Source organism: Gymnoscopelus braueri (genome assembly GCF_963280865.1).
Source record: "Gymnoscopelus braueri genome assembly, chromosome: 1".
NCBI classification, from domain to species: Eukaryota; Metazoa; Chordata; class Actinopteri; order Myctophiformes; family Myctophidae; genus Gymnoscopelus; species Gymnoscopelus braueri.
In genome coordinates, this window is record NC_137603.1 from 27,365,143 (window position 1) to 27,376,689 (window position 11,547).

The 11,547-nt window shown below is 41.1% G+C and overlaps 1 long non-coding RNA gene across 1 annotated transcript in view; it reads right to left on the reverse strand.

Annotated features, from left to right (window-relative positions):
* LOC308091794 overlaps positions 1–11,547 on the reverse strand; it is a 27,508-nt gene extending 15,961 nt beyond the window's left edge. Inside the window, exons 1-2 of the long non-coding RNA XR_013933742.1 lie at positions 11,188–11,547; positions 7,692–7,801 (exon numbers count right to left, since the gene is read on the reverse strand). This is a non-coding gene — a long non-coding RNA (uncharacterized lncRNA). The remainder of the gene's footprint in view (positions 1–7,691; positions 7,802–11,187) is intronic.

An 11,547-nucleotide genomic window follows, 5' to 3' on the forward strand; every position in this document is an offset into this window, starting at 1 on the left:
TTGTAGACAAAATTGGAACTGGAACACTATAAAATATAAGCTGAAAAAAGTATTTCTCTCTCCTGGTTGGATGAAATTCTTCGTTACTGAACAAACACTAGCAATGATTACTATCAGAATATGGATCTTGATTTAACAAAACAAAATATCACTTACAGCACCTTCAATAAATCTAAGGTAATAACTTCATCCTTTTCTGGCTCAGCAGTGAGTTGTGGTGGTGGATCATCATAGTCCATCCATCCTGCTGAGGTTGTTCCAGAACCGCCTCGGTCCCTCCCTCACTCCCCTCTTGACAGTCACGCTCCCCCTGACAAGACTCCTCCCAGGGAGGATTTTACACACTTACCGCCTGGCAGACAACGGCACTGTGTGTGTGTGTGTGTGTGTGTGTGTGTGTGTGTGTGTGTGTGTGTGTGTGTGTGTGTGTGTGTGTGTGTGTGTGTGTGTGTATGTGTGTGTGTGTATGTGTATGTGTATGTGTATGTGTATGTGTATGTGTATGTGTATGTGTATGTGTGTGTGTGTGTGTGTGTGTGTGTGTGTGTGTGCGTGTGCGTGTGTATGTGTGTGTGTGCGTGCGTGCGTGTGTTCGTGCATGTATGCGTGCGTGCGCACTTGCATTTGTGTGTGTGTTGCATGTGGGCGGGTGGCGTATCCCTTCTGATTGTCAAAGAGGCTCATGGGAAAATGTAGTGCGAGGGCCAAACCACAAGCTTTCTCCATCATTTCAGCAGATTTCTCTTTTTTAGTCCCATTCAAAAAATTATTATCAAAGACCATACTTTCTCTGTGGCACTGAGCTATCTGCACTTTGCTTACAAACAAGTGTAGCTTGACCTATGACGGAATTATTCCTCCAAAATAACGAGGCTACTCATGGGAAAATAAACATCTCTGAACCTCAAAAGAGCATGCAGATGAGTATTCATTTCATTTAGATTCGATCTACTTGTTTTAAGTTACAAAACTCAATTGGTTATATAGAATATATAGTTGTATTATACTGGCACAAAGAGCAGGGGTGACAAATTAAGAAAAACCTTGGACCAATTTAGGCTATCCCACAGTACATGAGGCAGGAGAACTCTGTCATTTGGGACATATTGTGATTAACTTTCCATGGAGCTTATCCATATAAAGGCTATGGTGAGGTAAGCAATGGAATTGAGAGAGATTAGCTCAGATGTCTCACATGACCATGCATCTGGTAGAGTATAGGTTTATGACGAAAAGACAGAAGTTATCTACCGTTTTCTAACTCTAATATGACCACAATACGCATTAGATTTAACGGTTGGAAAAGATTTAAGTCACGTGTAGGTCAGTAGAAAAAACATTTTCCTAGAGAGGAAACCAGCTTCAGTCTTCAGTCTTGCACTTCATCAGGGAGGCACAATGTGAACACTAACATCATTATCTGCACAGTCTTTTGTGTGAGGAAGTCTCTGACAATCTGCTCTTAGACAGTCTCTCCACCAACCGGACCTCAACACTGCTTCCCCTCTCTCAGACAGAGAAATAAAGACAGAAGAGAGAGAGAGAGAGAGAGAGAGAGAGAGAGAGAGAGAGAGAGAGAGAGAGAGAGAGAGAGAGAGAGAGAGAACTTGTGGTTGTGTCTGCTGAACCCATTTTCTCATAGTGCACACTGAAGGCAAAGCCCTGAAACTAATCCAAGTCGGTGTAAAAAATATTATTCAGGAAAGAAACAAAAGACCTGCTTTTGGACAAAACTAAATTATTTGGTTAGTTTCATCAGAACTTTCCCTCCTACCCCCCACCCTCCCTCTTTTGTCACTTTGATTCATTTTTGGCATTGCACATGACCATTTTCCACACAAAAACGGTTGGGAATCTGATTCCAAGCTGAATATGTCCTTTCTTTTCCATATAATTTTTGCTGCCTGTTTTAGGCGAGGCTGTTCTATAATACGTACAAGCAGTTGATCGGGGCTTGAACACAATGTCTGGAGAGGTCCATGTTTAGAGGGAGGAAACACAGAATAGTCCTTTACAATGTTTTTAATTTTTTTCATTAAGTCTTTCTTTTTTTAAACCTAATGAACCCAACAACACGTGCACTGTGAAACAAAAAACGGAACTAATATAATACAAGTCCACAGTGACAGTCGATCATGTTTGCTACAGTCCGTAGTTGACACATGACTAGTCTCACAGCAGCCAGACGATTAGATATCTAACGTCTGGGGCACAACTATTGAAAAGTGATTATGGACTGCCTCTAAGAACAAAATAATCTGTGACAGACAAATTAACTGACCAACCACAGATCTTCAGGCCAACCACAAACAGCCCAGTCAATCAGAGGCTTACCTGACTTCTTCTCTGGTAAAATCCAGACATGCTGACATGTGATTCAGACCCATCCCATTGCTGGAAATGACATGGACAATAACTATTATCACGTGTGCGTGTGAACGCGTGTTCAGCGCTCCCCTAGCGTAGCTTCCTGGTTGCTATGTGGGGGGGAACAACAAAAGCCAGGTCGGCCTCGCATCAAAGCCCCGCCTCGCGCCTCCTCCTCCTCCTCACGCCGCCTCGTATCAAAGCCCCGCCTCGCGCCTGCTCCTCCTCCTCTCGCTGCCTCGTATCAAAGCCCCACCTCGCGCCTCCTCCTCCTCCTCGCGAGCCTCGCGTAAAAAACCCTGTCTCGAAAAGCCCCGCCTCGCGCCGAAGACCCGCGCCTAAAAGCGAGCGCTCCTCTTTCAATTTCCCTGGAATGCCAATTTCCCTGTGACATATACATTGAACCTTGCATGAACATGTACTGTATGCGTGCATGCGTGCGCACACGCACACGTGCACACACACACACACACACACACACACACACACACACACACACAGTACATATGCATAATATACAATGTAACTTGCCATATCTAATCTACTAAAAGTCACATGCCAACAAAGCCACTCCCAGCATCCTTTAGGTTGGACTGGGGAGTACAGAACCCAGATTGGCTGGCTTAAGTCACAACCATGGAGCATATTTTACATCTCATGTCAGATCATGCTGGCAAATACCACGCAGGCTGTCAACCTCCACCTACTGGCTAATGTCTAATGGTTGAGCATTTACGCTGAATGGGGACCAGTGGAGGAGTGTTGGGAATGGCCTTCCTCTACTCTGGAATGCATACACCCACACTGGATCAATTATATTTTACCGTAAAACACAGAAGATGACGTATGAGTGATCAAGCCTGACGTATTCAGTTCATCAGGAAGCCTGGGTTCCTCTAGTGTTTGTATTAGCTACCTACTATGTGCTAATGTTCACGAGGCGTATGGTGATTCACAAGCAAGGGAAATCTATTCCTACCACTGGGAATCATTAACCAAACATTAAGCATCAGACATTATTAAATCTGAAATGGCAACTCCAATTACAATTTCAACTTACTAACACCAACCTTGCACTGACTTTTTCTACGTTTCCTACGTATTTCTGTCTTTCTTCAAATCCCGTCAAGATCAACCTTCTCCATGCTGAGAACTGCTCAAGTTGCACGTAGTTAGATGTTTTCGTAGAGGTCTTTCGTAGAGGCCTCGGCAGTGGCTTGCCCATGGGAAGGCCTGATCCAAACACAATGGGGGGATCTTAAGGAAAGAGCTGTTCTATGCCTTTGTGTGCGAGAAGCACAAGGACCCGCGTTAAGCTTAAATTATACACCATCGCGCGAGGGTGTCGCTTGCCAAAAAGGACAGATCTACAAGCTACTACCGCCTCGTGGTGTGATGCATTGTTAGTTTGTAGATCTGTTCTTTTTGTCAAGTGACACTGTCGTACTATGGAATATATATGAGGCTTTACACTAATCTCTTTTCCCTCGTTCACTCACAAGACACAATCTCAGATCTTCAGAGCTTCTTCAATTCTAAAAGGACCGTGATCACAAAGGGCCACCTAACAATCCAATTAGGAGCTGGAGACCTCTGTCCACTTGTCATTTATTTGTTATGCATCAAGGTCACCCAGGGAAGAAACAAATAACAGTCAGCATAATTTTACAAATAGAAATAAAAGTTGTATCTCCAGTCTATATGAAAACATGTAAAATATATGAAAACCATGGAAAGAGAGGCAAAAATATGAATCCAGTATGATTCAAACTTTGACTAAAAAACAGCTGCCATAGGAAAGGCAGAAAGCTGACTTTGCAATAAAATGTCATTCGATTGGATCCAGAATTCTGTGGAAAAGGAATGCCGTGGACTGCATGCATGGCAGTGAGTGACAGCTTCTGATGGAGTTTATATGTAAGAGTCAACCACCTGCACCCTTTTCACGCAGCCTGACAATGTTCAGCCTTGGTTTGTATGCTCTCTGTTAATGTGTGTGTGTGTGTGTGTGTGTGTGTGTGTGTGTGTGTGTGTGTGTGTGTGTGTGTGTGTGTGTGTGTGCGCGCGCGTGCGCGCGTGTGTGTGTGTGTGTGTGCGTGCGTGCGTGCGTGTGCGTGCATGTGCGCACGTGTGTGCGTGCTTGCGTGTGTGCGTGCGTGCGTGCGTGCGTGCGTGCGTGCGTGCGTGCGTGCGTGCGTGCGTGCGTGCGTGCGTGTGTGTGTGTATGTGTGTGTGGCTCCAAAATCCACCACATTTTAATTACTGCCCGACTGCACTGTGGGCCTCTTTGATATGGAAATAGAAGCAACTATCTTCACACAGGCAGTGTGCAAATCTTCATGTGATCCATCAAAAACAATGAGCTCCACTAATTCTTCCACCTGATTACAGTCCCAGACCTGTGTCAAAAACATACGGCGACCAGGCCCTTCCAATTAATTCTACATATTAATGTGTGATTTTAAAAAATATAAATAAAACCAATTCAACAGCGGCTATTTACCATAGCCAGGACAGTTGCATTTTGAAGTCCAAGTTAATTATGCATAACTATGCTACGGACTAAAAGAAACTGTCCAATTATTTTGAGAAAAACATATTCAGTGGGCGAGTGAATGATACTGATCAAAATGAGCCACTTAAGTTACTTGTGCAATTATAATGTTCCTGAGAAGAAATGCACATTTTATGTGTGCGTGTGTGTGTGTGTATATATATGTGTGTGTGTGTGTGTGTGTGTGTGTGTGTGTGTGTGTGTGTGTGTTTATATATATATATATATATATATATATATATATATATATATATATATATATATATATATATATATATATATATATATATCCTCAGTGGTTATTTATCCATTTGTTTTATGTGTGAGTTAAATTATGCATAGAGTATTATCAAATATAAAATTAATTAATATGGAGCTCAGCTGTTATCTACTTGTCCTTAAAAAAATACTCAACCAATTTTCTAATCATAAAAAACATACTGTAAATGTAAAATATGTTAATAACACTGTATGACCGCTAAACCTAGATCTAAATCTGAATGAGTTAAAAAAAAAGAAAAGAATAATTAATCCAGCCAACTTTATGTTCTTACAGTGAGTTGAAGCTTTCCATTCGAGATGGTGACGGTGTCTCGCTAACCTCTACATGCCCTATTGTTTGATGTGGATGAGTCAGTGGAGCCATTGATTTCATCAATATTTCAAGATGGTCTCATCTATGTGGAGTGAGAATGGCTCTAACTGAGAAGGCACAGATTGTTACTGTACACTACAGTATTAGCACAGAGCCACTTCTGTCAAATAGAGGTCCGCTCTCCCCACCATATAAGCAGAATCATATAGGTTTACCTAATACCACAAAGAGCTCCAAAGATAGAAATGTCTCTGCAGATTACATTACGCATACAGGCTAATTCGATATATATCGGGAGAGGTGTTTTGATCAAGACTTTGAGTCTGTCTGAGTTATAGAAAACTGCTAGAATGAATTAAATTCTACAAAGTATTGTGCAATGCCAGCATCCTATGTTGATAAAACAACAACATTTGAACATCATGGTGGAAGTGAAACGGCAAGTCATGAGGAGGGGGGGGGGGGGGGGGGGGGCGGACAAACACAAAATCCCGGTTCCGGCACACTCTCATCAGTTTTGATCATTGTTGAAATATCCTACTGCAAATTAGATAACACTTAGAAAGACAGATGTCACAACATGTGCTGCTACATTTATTATCTCCTGCAGTCTTCCATCCTTCTGCTCCACTCTCCTCTACCTACACCAGGCCTGCTGTTGTTTACCTCTCATCTTGTTTATCATTAGGTCTCTGCTGCCTGGCACTTACCAGTCACTCTGCACGCCCTCCACTGCCACAAGGAGACCATGACACTAGTATCTTACCGCTCAACCATCTCCCCCTCTCTACACAGTAAAATCATCAGTGACAGTGTTCATTTAACTCTGAGAGTGCACAAAAAGGAACCAAATGGACCCTTACATTAACACTCTGGATTTTACTGTGTTATCTGCTCACTCCCTGCCACAATATAGGTATGACCTTTGTGATCCAATATAATCAAGACATACTCTTTTGATATTTAAATTTAAATAATGTCATCAATTTCAAGAGGGAGCTGAGTTTTTTGCAAAATATCTGGGACATGAAAGGTACCGTAAATGAAAGGTACCGCAAAAGTCTGTGCACACACGCACACGCACGCACACGCGCACACGTACACACACACACACACACACACACACACACACACACACACACACACACACACACACACACACACACATAAAGGCTCTATAATAAAAGTAATGACAATTGCAAACACCTGGGAAAAATAAAAACTAATCTGAGTCCTCTCACTCTTTCTTTCATTTTATTCTACAGCATAAGCTACTACAATACATCACAATCATTTGCGCTGTAGTTCCAACCTGAACTGTGCTGCTAGAGAGTTGTTCCTTCAACAACAAGACAAGCAAGATCTGCTTAGCAAAAGATGGTGCTGATAGAATTCTTATGGCAAGCTTATAAGCTACGGATAAACCTGTTACAAGAAGAGCAGAGCCATAAAATTAAACTAACACAAAACAAAATGTCCATTTGCTGCATTTCATGGTTCAAAGATGAATTTTCCAGACTGAAGTTTAACCGTTAATAAACCAGACGTTTGTTATGAGTTTCGTGGAGCTACAAGGCTGAAGCAGAAGCCTTTATTTCCGATTCACTTAGTCTATTTTAATTATATTTCATGAAAATGTCTTATACATACTATTCTGATTCCTCATTCACCAGAATTACAAAAAATAAAAACATGTGTAGGAAAGGAAGCAATGTCTCCTAATATACACTGTAACATATCCTAATGGGTTCCCCTCACTAATTGCTAGGTTACCTCAAATTGTTTGTAAGGCAGGTGGGTTGATTACCTTAAGCAAATGCTTCCTATAAATGATCTAGCTTATCTGTAAAATACATTCCTAAACATTCACAACCCACACAATGTATTGTTCTTGGGATGGTTAAACATTGTCTCAGTGAGATATTGATCTATTGCAATATTCATTCTCAACTAAAGAGGACTAGATAATTCAAAACAACTAAAACAATTAATAAAGCTCAACACTCACAATGTTTTATTACAACCACAGAGCCGATAACAATTTCTGTGTTGCAACACAGAGACATTGATCTCGCACACAGTGCGGGGTCTCTCTCTCTACAGAGGGAGCGGCGCAGGTGTCAGAGCATGCTTTTTCCCCATGCCAAAATGCACTCTTAAAATCTTTGAACTTACATGCGTCAGTGTGCAGTCTCTCTATCTTATGCCGGTTCCAGCTCGGAAATGTTGACCACTTTCAGTCTTGCCAAACCATAAGTCACCCCGAGTTCCACTCGTAGATAGTCCTTAAAAATATAATGCAGAAAAGAAAACATGTAAGGTCCAGTGTAACTTACATTTATTAAAGTGGATAACATGTTAAAATGAAGACGACATGAATATGATGAACAACCATAGTGTGGTGCAATAATTATGAACCACCCCTCATGGCAGCATTTGTGTTTTAATTGTTTCTGTTCAAAATAAATGCGAAAGAACTGACCCGTGAAGCCTAATTACCCAAAAATAATGAAAACAATTAACTCGTAATTGGCACCTTTTATACAATTGTTAAAATATGCTACAGTGTATTCAGTGTTTAAAGAGCACGTTCACGTTGAAGACTTTTGAAGAGGAGCGAAGGTGACCCTATGTATGAATGATGAAAAGCGGATATTTCTCTATAATTGAAAATATACTAGCCTATAGATGTCTGAATAGCAGCCATAAGTGCAGTGATGTGCTGACGTTCTTTGGTGAGCGGCTCAGAGCAACGCTGTCAAAAAAGTCATATTTTTTGACTTTTTGAAACAATTTTGACCAAACGTCATCATGTGTCTTGAAGGGGGGGGGGCAAATTTTTTTCACAATATGTATTTTGGGGAATATATTATTTACGATTATCTCAGAGCGGCACGCTGGCGGAGTTGACCGGCTGACAGAGACACTCTCCTCAGTGAGTCCTTAGACAGAGCCGAGTGTCTCTGACAGTGTTGCCATGTCGGCTTTTTATAAGCGACTTTTTGGCTTGTTTTTCTGTAAAGTTGCTTGTAAAAATTGGTGGATTGCGGTTTTTTGGGGCTTGTTTCTAAAGTCTACTTGCTTATTTTTAGGCTTGCTTCCAAAATGTGTCATTATTATTTAAACCAGTGGTTCTCAAATATTTTCATTCAAGTGTTTTGTGCCATGCATGGAGCATTTGTGTTGTTAGAATGTTTTTAAAAAAATCAAAATATTCCACATTTTTATCGCGAGTTTTTGAAAATAGCAGATCTACAAGCTCGTTGTGAGCTTGTAGATCGGCTATTTTCAAATAGCCGATGCATATAGGTTTAAAAGTGCTCATGTGGCCTATAGTTGCTTCTTTTGGGCTCGTTTTTCCTAGACCTGGTTGCTTATTTCTTTCGCACAATCTGGCAACGCTGGTCCCTGTCTGTCTGTCTAGCAATCAGGACAATGTGCTGAATGGGCAGTCAGTCGGTCTAATTATAAATGTGCCATTTAGGCTTCCAATGGTCTCCAGTGCCACCTTACCTTATGAGGGAACTCGCACTCACAGCCTAACAGCAACTGTTCAAAACAAAATACCATTACGATATCAACTTTACAACGAGACGGACGGGGGGGATTGTTTTTCACTCTGTCTGCCTCGATCAGTTAAGAATGTATTATTAAACGCCACGGACTTTTACGGACACGCAGAACAAAATACGAAAATGATGATGATGAAAAACATTTGAGTGGGCACTTCTTGCACCTGGTAATATGTTATAAAATGATCAGAAAAATAAAGAAAACGCTTGAATAGCCTATACGTCGTGCACTGACCCCTCTGCAAAAGGACACCAAGAACTGTCTAGTTTTTTAGAAAACTCCCATAAGCTGATTCAATTCTTAATAAAATTGTTATCGTTACTCCTGCAGCATTTTTGGTGGAGAAACCCTTCATTTTATCTCATGCTGGAACCCGGTCTAATTTTGTGAAATACGCTTAAAATGATGGTTTATCTTCGTACAGCACATATAAGTTCACTCAGGCTGCATTCCATTTAGTGCTCTCGATTCCCCATCATATTTCTCTACAGGCTAAATTATTTTCCATTTAGTGATGCCTATGCATTTTTACCTTGACGACCATAAACATTTTCTTGCAATGTGTTCAAATATAAAAGTTAGCCTAATAACTCCCAATCCCAAAACTATTTTGAAGGTATATGCAGGCCTATAAAAGGCGTTTACACATAATAGCGAATTGTTGCATTAACTTCAAAGAAGGCAAAGCATGCGTAGATGGGTCTATAAAACTACGAAAGCAAGAAAACAATTAATCCTTATTAAGTTATCCTTATTAATTCAACTGTAAAACTTACTGTATGCCTTATGAGCAGCAATGGTCAGAGAGATGTGAGGCTGAATGGAAGCCACAGACTGTGTTCAAGTGTATTGTCTCTAAATAGACAAGCCTGTTGTTGAGTTGTTGAATTAAATTTATGGCGTGTGCATTCTTTAAAGGTCAATTCCCCCTGACCTCGAGAGAAAGTTACTGCACACACTTCCAACATTCCCAGCCTTAACGGGGGACGACAACTCTCGACTTCACATTCATGTGAAGCAGCAAGCAAACCCCAATCTGAAGTTTCACAAACCAGGCAGAGGAGCAAGAACTTTAAAGGGACGGATAGAATGAGAACATAAGGAAAGATACATAAGAAACTTGTTAAAGCTTCCCATCCGGAGACATCCGGGGAGAAAAGAGGGGAAACAGCGCACGTCATTGTCAATGAAGGGTACCGCTGTGTGGACAAAACGTGAAACTGCCACCTAGGCTAGAGAATAAAAGTTCTTTGCTATATTATATGAACGCAAACACCCGAGGAAAGTGAACATTTAACATGAAAAAAATCAAGTTCAATAATATCACACCGCGACATTGTTAATTACGGTCAACGACAAACAGCCGGTGACTTCAAACGACCAATGTAGATGGGAACAATCGATCCCCTCAACGGGGTCGGTTGTTCCAGCGCGCATACCCATTTTTAAAGTGAAATTGTGGCTTTTATGTTTGAGATTTAATTTTAAAAAACACGGCCAACAGTTCACAGACAGATCCAAGTTATTAACTTTACATTTTTTTGTCATAATCGAGCAAGTGTTTATTTTGTAATCGAGTAAAAAGCAAAAAGGGTCACAACCTACCCCGCCCTCCCCTATCTGGCAGTTTTTCCCCCTCGGACTTTAAAGACATGTTTGTGGTCCACACGCGGATATTTATAGGCTGTATTAACTGCAATAAACAACCGGTTGTCAACATACTGATTATGATTAGTTGTATAGTTGAAGTTTTTTATTAGGATGTAGTTGGAATAGAATAGAAGAACAGAGCTGATACTGATTCAGAGACGCGAAAGTGCTGCTCATCCACTTCCAACGCGCCGCTCGCGTGTTGCGTCTACTTTGATCCTCGTGAGAAACGACGCACTAAACAACACATTTTTAACCTGTTATAAAAAGTACAAAAAAAACTACCTTTTAACTTTTATAATAAAACGCAAAAATTCGCGCGCCAACAGATGCTGTTGAATTGAACATCACGGTAAACCCTTTAGAAACCCAAACACGATGGTTAAATGATAACGCAGTTTTACGAAACGTAACATGTTCAGAAACTACAGAAATAAAATGTTATTACCTTGATGAGGCTGGTCTGTGGACAGAATAATGCAGTGTCCTCGCTGTGGGCTATCCTGTGCGTGTCGATCTCTAGACTATAGGCTACTTTGTAGGAAATCACTGAGGGCTATCTCATCTGTTGAGCGAAAAACTAAAGTCTGTTTCCACGGGCCATATGAGGGGATGATCCCGTTCTGTCAATGAAAGTTCTGCTGTCAAGACTGGCAAAGTATCTGATCTGTTGTTTTGTTGTTAATCTGTTCTATTATCTTCCCCTCACTTTCTTCTGAAGACAAGAGAAGACGATGGTTCGGAGCTGTCAATCTTGGCAATCAATGCGAGCAGCCATGTCGCAAGTATTCAAAGCATTTCCCGTCGT